The sequence below is a fragment of the Choloepus didactylus genome, chromosome 11 (genome assembly GCF_015220235.1).
Source record: "Choloepus didactylus isolate mChoDid1 chromosome 11, mChoDid1.pri, whole genome shotgun sequence".
NCBI lineage: Eukaryota > Metazoa > Chordata > Mammalia > Pilosa > Megalonychidae > Choloepus > Choloepus didactylus.
The window spans coordinates 63,782,654-63,798,203 of NC_051317.1; positions in this window are offsets into that span (position 1 = coordinate 63,782,654).

The following is a 15,550-nucleotide window of genomic DNA, read 5'->3' on the forward strand; positions in this document are numbered from 1 at the left end:
TCACTGCTGTGAGAACAGTGGTGACTGTGATTCCTGGGCTGGCCTCCCATCTACTGAAGAAAGAGCCCTGGTTATGAATCTACACCACAGCCACTGGTCTGGCAGGAGTTTCTCAAGGTAGCATGTGGAAAAATAGAAAGACATTGCTAAGGTCAGCAATATTCACTGCACAACAAGGCACACTTTCTAGTTACCTGGGTCTTTCTGAATGCTCATCCATGACCATTTTCCAGAGGTATGTTCACAATGCCAGGGAGCCTGCATCAGGAGGAACTTGCAGTCATGACCACATGCTGGGCTCCAAGATAGTTCTTTTTTTGACCATATGGCCTTGGTTCCTTTCCCTCATGGAAGTTCTCGGCCTATCTGTTGATCCCTAGTTCAAGCCATCTCATCAGAGATGGTCTGTATTCCATTTCCTAATGCTGCCATTACACAAAAAACCAGAAATGGATTGTCTTTTATAAAGGGGGTTTATTTGGTTACAAAGTTGCAGTCTTAAGGACATAAAGTGTCCAAAGTAAGGCATCAACCACAGGGTGCCTTCACTGGAGGATGGCCATTGGCATCCCGAAAATGTCTATTAGCTCGGAAGACACGTGGCTGGTGTCCACTTGCTCTCAGTTTGCATTTCAAGATGGTGTTCTCCAAAATGTTGCTCTTGCAGTGTTTTGTCCTCTCTTAGCTGCAGCTCCTCTTCAAACTGTTACTCTCAGTTGCTCTGAGTTCCTTCTGTTTGTCAGCTCATTTATATGGCTCCAGTGATTTAATTCAGAACCACCCTGAATGGGTGGGGTAAAATCTGCATGGAAATTATCCAATTAAAGATCTTGTCCACAGTTGACTGAATCACATCTCCATGGAAACACTCAAAGGATTCCAATCTAATCAACACTAATACATCTGCCACACAAGATTGCATCAAAGAATATGGCTTTTTATGGGACATAATATATCCAAACTAGCACTGTCTGTTAGCATTAATGTGAAAAACAAAGAGTGTTGGAGAATCCATCCTGTTCCTTCTAGAAGACTACTTGGCTTTGTGCAAATTTCTCACTCCCTTCCTACAATTCATACACACATTCAGTTGAGGAGGGTATATCAGTCAGGGTCCTGGCAACAGAGAGATGCCACACATGTAGTTTGAGGATGGGCAGGAAAATGCAATACCATGCTAGTAACAAAGGAGAGACATTACCCCAACAGGCCTGAAAGACAAAGGGACAGGGTAGATACCCGAACCTAAAGGGGGTAGCTGTAAGGAGAAGGGCATCTGACAGGAGCTGTGGCAGTTAGTAGAAACACAGGACACAACCAACCCTCAGTGACCTGTTAAGAAAGCGCTCCAGGAGTAAACACTCCAACCTCACTATTTTCCCGTCTGTATTTCCTTCTGGTTGTTTCCATTGGCCAGACCAAATAGGAAGCCAGAAGGATCAACCTGACACAATCTATACAATGTCAGCCTCCTAAGGACAGAGCAGGCTGGAAAAGGGTGAAGAATAAAACTGCAGAAGGTAAGGAGAGAAATCCAGCACAGAGGGAGACAGGAGAAAATGTCCTATATATCAGTGCTATTCAAAGTGTGTTTCATGGACTGGTGCAGTCCTTGAAATGTTTGCAGCTGAACTTCCATGAGATGGAAAATATGTTTTTAGAAACCTTGATAGCAATTCGATACTGCCATGACAGTCAAATGCATCATTGAGAATTCATTAAATAAAGAATACAGCAGTTTGGGGGCTGCTGAACTTGTGAGGTAAATTGCATGTGGGAAGAGATGCACTCTAGTTATGCACATAGGGTCATGTTAACACATGGGATATTTTAGGGTAAGTTAGTCAACTGTCACCCAAATGTTTATAAAAATCACAGAAAATGTGAGCATTTATTTATTTTTGCAGCTTATTATTCTAACAATCATTTCAATGGTTAAGACTTTATAAGTGACATAATTTTTCATTATTAGCTAAATTAGGGAGTAATATTTATATTAATGGTCCCGTATCTGCCAAACTGGTATTGGCAGAGTAGCTTATATTGAGAAACTTTTTTGCACATAATACTGAAAAAAAAAAAATTTAAGACAGCAACTTGAAGGCTCTAGAGAGCAATCAGAAGCAGGCAGAAACAGGAGGGTAGTCAATCTTTGAAAGCAGAGCACTGCATTGGGTAAAAATTGTGTTCATATAGATTTTTGACTGAGAGCACTCCCCAGCCCACAAAGGTGTAAAGCAGCTAGAACTCAAACAGAGAGCCCTGGACTTACTGGTTTGAGGAATCTGAATATAGAGTTCAAAGAAGGAGTCAGTGAATTTCATAATAGACCACAAGAAATTGTCCAATATATATTTAAAAAGAGAGAATAAAAAGACTGAGAGAAGATGGGGAAAACATCAGGGACCTGTGAAACAATATCAACCAGACTACCATATATGAAATTGGAGTCCCAGAAGAAGAAGAGAACAGGAATGAAGAAAAAAAGTTATTTGAAGAAATAATGGCCAAATATTTCCCAAATTTTGTGGACAACATGTAGATCCAAAATGCTCAGTAAATGTCCACACAGGATAAATACAAAAGAAAACTACACTTAGGCACATCTAAATTGAATAGCTGAAAACCAAAGGTAAAAAAATCTTGAAAGTAGCAAAAGAAAACAGGTATACTACTAAAAAGAGAATGATATGAATTATGGTGGACTATTCATCAGAAACAATGGACGTAGTAATAGCAATCTTACAGAAACTCTATGAAAAGACTGTACAATCATGTAGCCACTGCAATAAGGCAAAGAAATAAAACTGTCTCCATTCACAGACATCATAAATGTTAAGTTAAAAATCCTAAGGAATCTACAAAACTGTTAGTAGAACCAAAAAGTGAATTTATCAAGGTCACAGGATAAAAGGTCATATTTCAAAAATATATTGTATTTCTATACAGTAGAAGCAAACAATTGAAAAATAAAATTTAGAAACAATTCATTTTAAAATTGCATCCAAAAAAAAGTATAAAATACTTTAGAATGCATTTTAAAAAATATTCAAGACCTATACACTCAAAATTACTAGGTATTGCTGAGATAAATGTAAAAACCTAAATAAATGGAGCAATATACTCTGTTCATGGAATGGAAATCTCAATATTGTTAAAATTTCAATTCTCACAAGTTGATCTATAGTTTCAGAGCAATCCCAGGTATAATTCTTGCAGGTATTTCCAAAGATATTGATAAGATATTTATAAATTTAAATGGAGAAGAGGCGGGGCAAGATGGCAGACTGGTGAGCTGTATGTTTTAGTTACTCCTCCAGGAAAGTAGGTAGAAAGCCAGGAACTGCATGGACTGGACACCACAGAGCAATCTGACTTTGGGCATACTTCATACAACACTCATGAAAACGTGGAACTGCGGAGATCAGCGAAATCTGTAAGTTTTTGCGGCCAGGGGACCCGCGCCCCTCCCTGCCAGGCTCAGTCCCGTGGGAGGAGGGGCTGTCAGCTCCGGGAAGGAGAAGGGAGAAGTGCAGTGGCAGCCCTTATCGGAAACTCATTCTACTGATCCAAAATCCAACCATAGATAGACTGAGACCAGACACCAGAGAATCTGAGAGCAGCCAGCCCAGCAGAGAGGAGACAGGCATAGAAAAAAAACAACACGAAAAACTCCAAAATAAAAGCGGAGGATTTTTGGAGTTCTGGTGAACATAGAAAGGGGAAGGGCCCTGAGGCGCATATGCAAATCCCGAAGAAAAGCTGATCTCTCTGCCCTGTGGACCTTTCCTTAATGGCCCTGGTTGCTTTGTCTCTTAGCATTTCAATAACCCATTAGATCTCTGAGGAGGGCCCGTTTTTTTTTCTTTTTTTTTTTTTAATCCTTTTTTCTTTTTCTAAAACAATTACTCTAAGAAGCCAATACAGAAAGCTTCAAAGACTTACTGTTTGGGCAGGTCAAGTCAAGAGCAGAACTAGGAGAGCTCTGAGACAAAACGCAATAATCCAGTGGCTGAGAAAATTCACTAAACACCACAACTTCCCAAGAAAAGGGGGGTGTCCGCTCACAGCCACCATCCTGGTGGACACGAAACACTCCTGCCCATCACCAGCCCCATAGCCCAGAACTGTCCCGGACAACCCAGTGTGACGGAAGTGCTTCAAATAACAGGCACACACCACAAAACTGGGCGTGGACATTAGCCTTCCCTACAACCTCAGCTGATTGTCCCAGAGTTGGGAAGGTAGAGCAGTGTGAATTAACAAAGCCCCATTCAGCCATCATTTCAGCAGACTGGGAGCCTCCCTACACAGCCCAGCAGCCCAGAACTGCCCTGGGGGGACGGCACTCACCTGTGACATAGCACAGTCATCCCTCAACAGAGGACCCGGGGTGCACGGCCTGGAAGAGGGGCCCACTTGCAAGTCTCTGGAGCCATACGCCAATACCAAGGACTTGTGGGTCAGTGGCAGAGACAAACTGTGGCGGGACTGAACTGAAGGATTAGACTATTGCAGCAGCTTTAAAACTCTAGGATCACCAGGGAGATTTGATTGTTAAAGCCACCCCCCCCTCCCTGACTGCCCAGAAACACGCCCCATATACAGGGCAGGCAACACCAACTACACACGCAAGCTTGGTACACCAATTGGACCCCACAAGACTCACTCCCCCACTCACCAAAAAGGCTAAGCAGGGGAGAACTGGCTTGTGGAGAACAGGTGGCTCGTGGACGCCACCTGCTGGTTAGTTAGAGAAAGTGTACTCCACGAAGCTGTAGATCTGATAAATTACAGATAAGGACTTCAATTGGTCTACAAATCCTAAAAGAACCCTATCAAGTTCAGCAAATGCCACGAGGCCAAAAACAACAGAAAATTATAAAGCATATGAAAAAACCAGACGATATGGATAACCCAAGCCCAAGCACCCAAATCAAAAGACCAGAAGAGACACAGAACCTAGAGCAGCTACTCAAAGAACTAAAGATGAACAATGAGACCATAGTACGGGAGATAAAGGAAATCAAGAAGACCCTAGAAGAGCATAAAGAAGACATTGCAAGACTAAATAAAAAAATGGATGATCTTATGGAAATTAAAGAAACTGTTGACCAAATTAAAAAGATTCTGGACACTCATAGTTCAAGACTAGAGGAAGTTGAACAACGAATCAGTGACCTGGAAGATGACAGAATGGAAAATGAAAGCATAAAAGAAAGAATGGGGAAAAAAATTGAAAAAATCGAAATGTACCTCAGGGATATGATAGATAATATGAAACGTCCAAATATAAGACTCATTGGTGTCCCAGAAGGGGAAGAAAAGGGTAAAGGTCTAGGAAGAGTATTCAAAGAAATTGTTGGGAAAACTTCCCAAATCTTCTAAACAACATAAATACACAAATCATAAATGCTCAGCGAACTCCAAATAGAATAAATCCAAATAAACCCACTCCGAGACATATTCTGATCACACTGTCAAACACAGAAGAGAAGGAGCAAATTCTGAAAGTAGCAAGAGAAAAGCAATTCACCACATACAAAGGAAACAGCATAAGACTAAGTACTGACTACTCAGCAGCCACCATGGAGGCGAGAAGGCAGTGGCACTATATATTTAAAATTCTGAGTGAGAAAAATTTCCAGCCAAGAATACTTTATCCAGCAAAGCTCTCCTTCAAATTTGAGGGAGAGCTTAAATTTTTCACAGACAAACAAATGCTGAGAGAATTTGCTAACAAGAGACCTGCCCTACTGGAGATACTCAAGGGAGCCCTACAGACAGAGAAACAAAGAAAGGACAGAGAGACCTGGAGAAAGGTTCAGTACTAAAGAGATTCGGTATGGGTACAATAAAGGATATTAATAGACAGAGGGGAAAAATATGACAAACATAAACCAAAGGATAAGATGGCTGATTCAAGAAATGCCTTCACGGTTATAACGTTGAATGTAAATGGATTAAACTCCCCAATTAAAAGATATAGATTCGCAGAATGGATCAAAAAAAATGAACCATCAATATGTTGCATACAAGAGACTCATCTTAGACACACGGACACGAAGAAACTGAAAGTGAAAGGATGGAAAAAAATATTTCATGCAAGCTACAGCCAAAAGAAAGCAGGTGTAGCAATATTAATCTCAGATAAAATAGACTTCAAATGCAGGGATGTTTTGAGAGACAAAGAAGGCCACTACGTACTAATAAAAGGGGCAATTCAGCAAGAAGAAATAACAATCGTAAATGTCTATGCACCCAACCAAGGTGCCACAAAATACATGAGAGAAACACTGGCAAAACTAAAGGAAGCAATTGATGTTCCACAATAATTGTGGGAGACTTCAACACATCACTCTCTCCTATAGATAGATCAACCAGACAGAAGACCAATAAGGAAATGGAAAACCTAAACAATCTGATAAATGAATTAGATTTAACAGACATATACAGGACATTACATCCCAAATCACCAGGATACACATACTTTTCTAGTGCTCATGGAACTTTCTCCAGAATAGATCATATGCTGGGACATAAAACAAGCCTCAATAAATTTAAAAAGATTGAAATTATTCAAAGCACATTCTCTGACCACAATGGAATACAATTAGAAGTCAATAACCATCAGAGACTTAGAAAATTCACAAATACCTGGAGGTTAAACAACACACTCCTAAACAATCAGTGGGTTAAAGAAGAAATAGCAAGAGAAATTGCTAAATATATAGAGACGAATGAAAATGAGAACACAACATACCAAAACCTATGGGATGCAGCAAAAGCAGAGCTAAGGGGGAAATTTATAGCACTAAACGCATATATTAAAAAGGAAGAAAGAGCCAAAATCAAAGAACTAATGGATCAACTGAAGAAGCTAGAAAATGAACAGCAAACCAATCCTAAACCAAGTACAAGAAAAGAAATAACAAGGATTAAAGCAGAAATAAATGACATAGAGAACAAAAAAACAATAGAGAGGATAAATATCACCAAAAGTTGGTTCTTTGAGAAGATCAACAAGATTGACAAGCCCCTAGCTAGACTGACAAAATCAAAAAGAGAGAAGACCCATATAAACAAAATAATGAATGAAAAAGGTGACATAACTGCAGATCCTGAAGAAATTAAAAAAATTATAAGAGGATACTATGAACAACTGTATGGCAACAAACTGGATAATGTAGAGGAAATGGACAATTTCCTGGAAACATATGAACAACCTAGACTGACCAGAGAAGAAATAGAAGACCTCAACCAACCCATCACAAGCAAAGAGATCCAATCAGTCATCAAAAATCTTCCCACAAATAAATGCCCAGGGCCAGATGGCTTCACAGGGGAATTCTACCAAACTTTCCAGAAAGAACTGACACCAATCTTACTCAAACTCTTTCAAAACATTGAAGAAAATGGAACACTACCTAACTCATTTTATGAAGCTAACATCAATCTAATACCAAAACCAGGCAAAGATGTTACAAAAAAGGAAAACTACCGGCCAATCTCCCTAATGAATATAGATGCAAAAATCCTCAACAAAATACTTGCAAATCGAATCCAAAGACACATTAAAAAAATCATACACCATGACCAAGTGGGGTTTATTCCAGGCATGCAAGGATGGTTCAACATAAGAAAATCAATCAATGTATTACAACACATTAACAAGTCAAAAGGGAAAAATGAATTGATCATCTCAATAGATGCTGAAAAAGCATTTGACAAAATCCAACATCCCTTTTTGATAAAAACACTTCAAAAGGTAGGAATTGAAGGAAACTTCCTCAACATGATAAAGAGCATATATGAAAAACCCACAGCCAGCATAGTACTCAATGGTGAGAGACTGAAAGCCTTCCCTCTAAGATCAGGAACAAGACAAGGATGCCCTCTGTCACCACTGTTATTCAACATTGTGCTGGAAGTGCTAGCCAGGGCAATCCGGCAAGACAAAGAAATAAAAGGCATCCAAATTGGAAAAGAAGAAGTAAAACTGTCATTGTTTGCAGATGATATGATCTTATATCTAGAAAACCCTGAGAAATCGACGATACAGCTACTAGAGCTAATAAAAAAATTTAGCAAAGTAGCGGGATACAAGGTTAATGCACATAAGTCAGTAATGTTTCTATATGCTAGAAATGAACAAACCGAAGAAACACTCAAGAAAAAGATACCATTTTCAATAGCAACTAAAAAAATCAAGTACCTAGGAATCAACTTAACCAAAGATGTAAAAGACCTATACAAAGAAAACTACATAACTCTACTAAAAGAAATAGAAGGGGACCTTAAAAGATGGAAAAATATTCCATGTTCATGGATAGGAAGACTAAATGTCATTAAGATGTCAATTCTACCCAAACTCATCTACAGATTCAATGCAATCCCAATCAAAATTCCAACAGCCTACTTTGCAGACTTGGAAAAGCTAGTTATCAAATTTATTTGGAAAGGGAAGATGCCTCGAATTGCTGAAGACACTCTAAAAAAGAAAAACGAAGTGGGAGGACTTACACTCCCTGACTTTGAAGCTTATTATAAAGCCACAGTTGCCAAAACAGCATGGTACTGGCACAAAGATGGACATATAGATCAATGGAATCGAATTGAGAATTCGGAGATAGACCCTCAGATCTATGGCCGACTGATCTTTGATAAGGCCCCCAAAGTCACTGAACTGAGTCATAATGGTCTTTTCAACAAATGGGGCTGGGAGAGTTGGATATCCATATCCAAAAGAATGAAAGAGGACCCCTACCTCACCCCCTACACAAAAATTAACTCAAAATGGACCAAAGATCTCAATATAAAAGAAAGTACCATAAAACTCCTAGAAGATAATGTAGGAAAACATCTTCAAGACCTTGTATTAGGCGGCCACTTCCTAGACTTTACACCCAAAGCACAAGCAACAAAAGAGAAAATAGATAAATGGGAACTCCTCAAGCTTAGAAGTTTCTGCACCTCAAAGGAATTTCTCAAAAAGGTAAAGAGGCAGCCAACTCAATGGGAAAAAATTTTTGGAAACCATGTATCTGACAAAAGACTGATATCTTGCATATATAAAGAAATCCTACAACTCAATGACAATAGTACAGTCGGCCCAATTATAAAATGGGCAAAAGATATGAAAAGACAGTTCTCTGAAGAGGAAATACAAATGGCCAAGAAACACATGAAAAAATGTTCAGCTTCACTAGCTATTAGAGAGATGCAAATTAAGACCACAATGAGATACCATCTAACACCGGTTAGAATGGCTGCCATTAAACAAACAGGAAACTACAAATGCTGGAGGGGATGTGGAGAAATTGGAACTCTTATTCACTGTTGGTGAGACTGTATAATGGTTCAGCCACTCTGGAAGTCAGTCTGGCAGTTCCTTAGAAAACTAGATATAGAGTTACCATTCGATCCAGCGATTGCACTTCTCGGTATATACCCGGAAGATCGGAAAGCAGTGACACGAACAGATATCTGCATGCCAATGTTCATAGCAGCATTATTCACAATTGCCAAAAGATGGAAACAACCCAAATGTCCTTCAACAGATGAGTGGATAAATAAAATGTGGTATATACACACGATGGAATACTACGCGGCAGTAAGAAGGAACGATCTCGTGAAACATATGACAATATGGATGAACCTTGAAGACATAATGCTAAGTGAAATAAGCCAGGCACAAAAAGAGAAATATTATATGCTACCACTAATGTGAACTTTGAAAAATGTAAAACAAATGGCTTATACTGTAGAATGTAGGGGAACTAGCAATAGAGAGCAATTAAGGAAGGGGGAACAATAATCCAAGAAGAACAGATAAGCTATTTAACGTTCTGGGGATGCCCAGGAATGACTATGGTCTGTTAATTTCTGATGGATATAGTAGGAGCAAGTTCACAGAAATGTTGCTATATTAGGTAACTTTCTTGGGGTAAAGTAGGAACATGTTGGAAGTTAAGCAGTTATCTTAGGTTAGTTGTCTTTTTCTTACTCCCTTGTTATGGTCTCTTTGAAATGTTCTTTTATTGTATGTTTGTTTTCTTTTTAACTTTTTCTTCATACAGTTGATTTAAAAAAGAAGGGAAAGTTAAAAAAAAAAAAAAAACAAGGAAAATAAAAAAAGATGCAGTGCCCCCTTGAGGAGCCTGTGGAGAATGCAGGGGTATTGGCCTACCCCACCTCCATGGTTGCTAACATGACCACAGACATAGGGGACTGGTGGTTTGATGGGTTGAGCCCTCTACCACAGGTTTTACCCTTGGGAAGACGGTTGCTGCAAAGGAGAGGCTAGGCCTCCCTATGGTTGTGCCTAAGAGCCTGCTCCCGAATGCCTCTTTGTTGCTCAGATGTGGCCCTGTCTCTCTAGCTAAGCCAACTTGAAAGGTGAAATCACTGCCCTCCCCCCTACGTAGGATCAGACACCCAGGGGAGTGAATCTCCCTGGCAACGTGGAATATGACTCCCGGGGAGAAATGTAGACCTGGCATCGTGGGACGGAGAACATCTTCTTGACCAAAAGGGGGAGGTGAAAGGAAATGAAATAAGCTTCAGTGGCAGAGAGAATCCAAAAGGAGCCGAGAGGTCACTCTGGTGGGCACTCTTATGCACACTTTAGACAACCCTTTTTAGGTTCTAAAGAATTGGGGTAGCTGCTGGTGGATACCTGAAACTATCAAACTACAACCCAGAACCCATGAATCTCAAAGACAGTTGTATAAAAATGTAGCTTATGAGGGGTGACAAGGGGATTGGGAAAGCCATAAGGACCACACTCCACTTTGTCTAGTTTATGGATGGATGAGTAGAAAAATAGGGGAAGGAAACAAACAGACAAAGGTACCCAGTGTTCTTTTTTACTTCAATTGCTCTTTTTCACTCTAATTATTATTCTTGTTATTTTTGTGTGTGTGCTAATGAAGGTGTCAGGGATTGATTTGGGTGATGAATGTACAACTATGTAATGGTACTGTGAACAATCGAAAGTACGATTTGTTTTGTATGACTGCGTGGTATATGAATATATCTCAATAAAATGAAGATTAAAAAAAAAAAAAAAAAAAAAAAAGACATAATGCTGAGCAAAATAAGCCAGGCACAAAAAGAGAGATATTGTATGTTACCACTAATGTGAATTCTGTGAAAAATGTACAATGTTTTATACTGTAGAATGTAGGGGACCTAGAGATACCAATTAGTGGAGGGGGAATGATAATCTAATAAGAACAGATCAACTATGGAGGGTAATCTCAATGTTATGGGAATGCTCAGGAATGATTATGGTTTGTAAACTTTCTTGGATATAGTAAGATCATGTTGGAAGCAATAGAGTTATTTTAGGTTTTTTTTTTCTCTTATTCCTTTGTTTTCTTAGGGGTTGTTAATTTTCTTGGGGTATGGTAGGCACATGTTGGAAGCAAAGTAATTATTTTAGGTTATTTGTTTTCCTTAATCCATTGCTTTGTTTGAAATGTTGTGGGGTTTTTTTGGTTGTTGTTTGCCTGTTTGTTTTTAATTTTTTGATAAACAAAGTTAAAAAATTGAAAAAAAATCAGTAGAAAAATGGGAGTAAAAACTAAATGACAAATAGGGTGGGATGGGGGGATGGTTTGGGTATTCTCTTTTCACTTTTATTTTTTATTCTTATTCTGATTCTTTCTGATGTAAGGAAAATGTTCAGAAATAGATTGTGGTGATGAACGCATAACTATATGATCATACTGTGAACAGTTGATTGTATACCATGGATGACTGTATGGTTTGTGAATATATTTCAATAAAACTGAATTTAAAAAAAAAAAAAATTTAAATGGAAAATGAAAGGAACTTAGAATGGCTAAAACAAATCTTTTAAAAGTACAAAATTGGAGAATTTACAGTACCTCATTTCAAGACCTAATATAAAGCTATAGTAATCAAGACAGTGAGATAGACAAATATCAGTGGGAAAAAGTAGAATCCAGAAACACAGCTACACATTTAACTGATTTTCAACATGGAAACAGTGGTGGTTTGGAGATGTATGTACCCCAGAAAAACATGTTCTTAAAGTTAATCCATTCCTGTGGGTGTGAACCCATTGTAAGTAGGACTTTTTGATGAAGCTACTTCAGTTAAGGTGTGGCCCACCTCATTAAGGATCCTATTACTAGAGTCTTTTATAAATGGAATGAATACAGAGAGAGAGAGAGAAATCTAGGGAAGCAAGAAGCTGAGAACAATGAAACCCAGAAGAGAAAATATAGACCAGCAGACACTGCTATATGCCTTGCCCTGAGTGAGAGAAGCCAAGGATCACCAGCAGCCAGTTTTCACAAAGAAAGCATGGCCTTGGTGATGCCTTGATTTGAACATTTTCTCAGCCTCAAACTGTAAGCTAATAAATTTGCATTGTTTAATCCAACCCACTTCATGGTATTTGCTGGAGCATCTTAGGAACCTAAAACAGGAACCAAAGCAATTAAATGAGGAAAAAGGAAAAGTCTTTTTTAACAAACGGTAGTGGAAAAACTGGATATATGTATGAGGGGGAAATGGCTTTCAACTTCTATCTCACAGCATTCAAAAAATTTAATTTGACATGGATCATAGACCTAACAAAAGCTAAAACTGAAAGCTAGAAGGATTTAGGAGAATATCTTTGTGTTCCCAGTTTAAAATTCTAGAAAAAGCAAAACAGATTTAAGGTTGTAAAAAATCAGAAAAAATGATTACCTTTGGGTATGTGTTTTAGGGCAGGGACTTACTGGCTATGAAGGTACATGAAAGAAGTCACTGAGGTAATAGTTTTCTTTATCTTGATAGCAGTTGGGTTGCACAGGTGCTTCCATTTGACAAACCCAATTGAATTATACTTTTCAGATTTCTACATTTTACTATGTGTAATTTATACCTAATAAAACTATAAACATATGTTAAACTCTAGTTAGTGAGTTTGGTTTTCACAGTGATATGGTTTAGCAATTCCAGTGCTACCATCTGTGTATTCTAGGCAAGAGAAATGAGTAATTTTGTTAAAGATGAGAGCTAGGTTTCTCACTGTTGAAGAAAGGAGTTATAAATAGGGAAGGGGAGAACACTAGAATGTATGTAATAGCATTGGATTGAACTGGAAGTATCAGCATCAATTCATGGTTTTATATAATAAATTTAAAACCTTTTCATAGATAAGGTTTTTATACAAATGTTTACATAAAATAGATTCATGTTTTTATTTAATCAAAATATATATAATCTATAGAGAGAGAAATAAATTCATGCATGTGTGTACATACATGTTTATGTGTGTATATGTAGGTATATATTAGCACCATCACTAAGGAGGCTGAAAAGCAATGACACACAGTAACAATAAGCACACCTACTATCCAGATCTTGGTTTATAAATAACATCCTTTACTAAAAAGCCAGGGCTCTTTGGAGCAAAGACTGATTCCATGGCTGGAACAGAGAAAGTAAAAAATGATTCTGTGATACCTTGTACAAAGGAAATGCTTAAAGAATAACAGAGATGTATCAAAAGTACAAGGGACGATCTTGAAGGAGTTCCCATTGGCCAAACCTAGGAAAATTGATAATCATCAATGGATCTAAATATAGTGAGTAAAAAAAATTGATTTACATGATCTCTAAGAACCTCCCCACAAAATATTTCTCTACCAACAGGGATGAGATCTGGTGGTCACCACCTCATCCAAATGATCAAAGTTAACCTCAATATGGGAACAAAGTGACATCATGTGCCTCCAGATACTGAGAGACATCCTACAAAACGACTAGCTTGTTCTCTTAAAAAATGTCAAGGTTGAGTAAGACAAAGTAAAACTGAGAAACTGTAAGATAAAAGGGGACCAAAGAGACCTGACAGCTATTGAAACTATATGATTCAGGATGGATCCTGGATTGGGGAAAAAAAAACTATAAGGAACATTGCTGAGAGAAAAGATGAAATTTGAATATGGACTATGGATTAGATAATAGTAATAAGGTAATGTTAAATTTCCTGATTTTAATATCCTTATTTTTAGAAAACCCACACCAAATTATTCAGTGAAAAGCAGGCATGACATCATCCACTTACATTCAAATGGTTCAGAGAAGAGATTTTATATAAGTACACACATAGATACGAGAGAGAGAGAAAGGGGGTGGGTACTAGCTATGGAGTTAATGCAAACTGGTGAATCTGGGTAAGGGGCTTGCTGGAATTCCTTGTAATGGTCTTGTGAGTTTTCTGTAAGTTTGAAATTGCATCAAAATTTAAAGTTAAAACAAACAATTAAATTATATAATGTTTGGAAATTATTCGGTGACCAACAAATTGATGTTACATTATTAGAGAACCTGTAAATAACCTATAAATATTTTCAAAAATGACATTATTTCTCTAAAAACCAAAATAACTTATCTGAGTTAAAGCAAGTTTTTAAAGAATCTCTATATTGATAAACAATATGAAATAATTATTCTTGGTACATATTCATGTACTTCAATCAGTTTCTTAGCTGTATCGTCTCTAATACTATGTCCCTGGTGTTTTTTCTGAAGAACTTTTTAAATATAGAACAGATATTTTTAATTTCTCTTAAAAGTGCCTGGAGACTTCTTCAAAATTGAGTTTTCTGATTAATAAATTTGAAATTCATGACAGCATCAATTGACCCCTCTCTTTTGATCATAGTATTTTTATTTGAGAAACTACTCTCTTTATAGTTGCTGAGAACTCTACAGGCATCTTGGAGCAAATTCTGCTAAATAGAGGCTATTACCGATTTTAATTTTTTAAATTGAGATCTGTAAATATTCCAGCCCAAATGTTTTCACAGGTACTTTCTCTTTTGCCCCTATTCACAGTACTGTCTTCAACAAATATTTTTTACAAGGAAAAACTAATTTTAAAAAATGTTCTTTTAATGATTTGCCCCAATATTTCATCAAATTTAGATTCCACAAAATCATAAGTTTTCTCAATTGCAATACATTCTAGAATAGAATATAAACTTAAAATTTATCAAACTAATAATGAAATCTTCATCCAGTCTTTCCATCTGTTGCAATATTCCTTTTGAGATCTCAATTAATTTGTTCACTTCTTCCTGTTTGTAAGCTTTATTTTTAATAATTGCACTTTGCTATAAATTATAAAAGCTAAAGTTTATGGTTGGCCATTTTATTGAGTAATTTGATTAAATATTTTTAACTGATTTTGAACAAAATGCAACCAAAATTTAGAGGATTTCCTTGCCATTTTTGAGTTAGTTTGATATACCAAGTCATTATTCAGAAGCCCAGTTGTTTATAAAATCCAATTGATGATGTTCTGAGAAAATGCATACTGTCACATTGAAGTTTTTTTGCTGTTTGTTTTAACACCAGCTTCATCCAAAAAAGGTATAATTCAGTTACTTTGTGTACATATGAGAATATTTGTAAAAATTTAACCACTACTTTAATTTCAATTGGTAAAATATTGAAATTTGTTTGGATGCAATTAGGAATTGTATGTGCATCAAAATCAAGTCTAAGTACATGTCTGCTC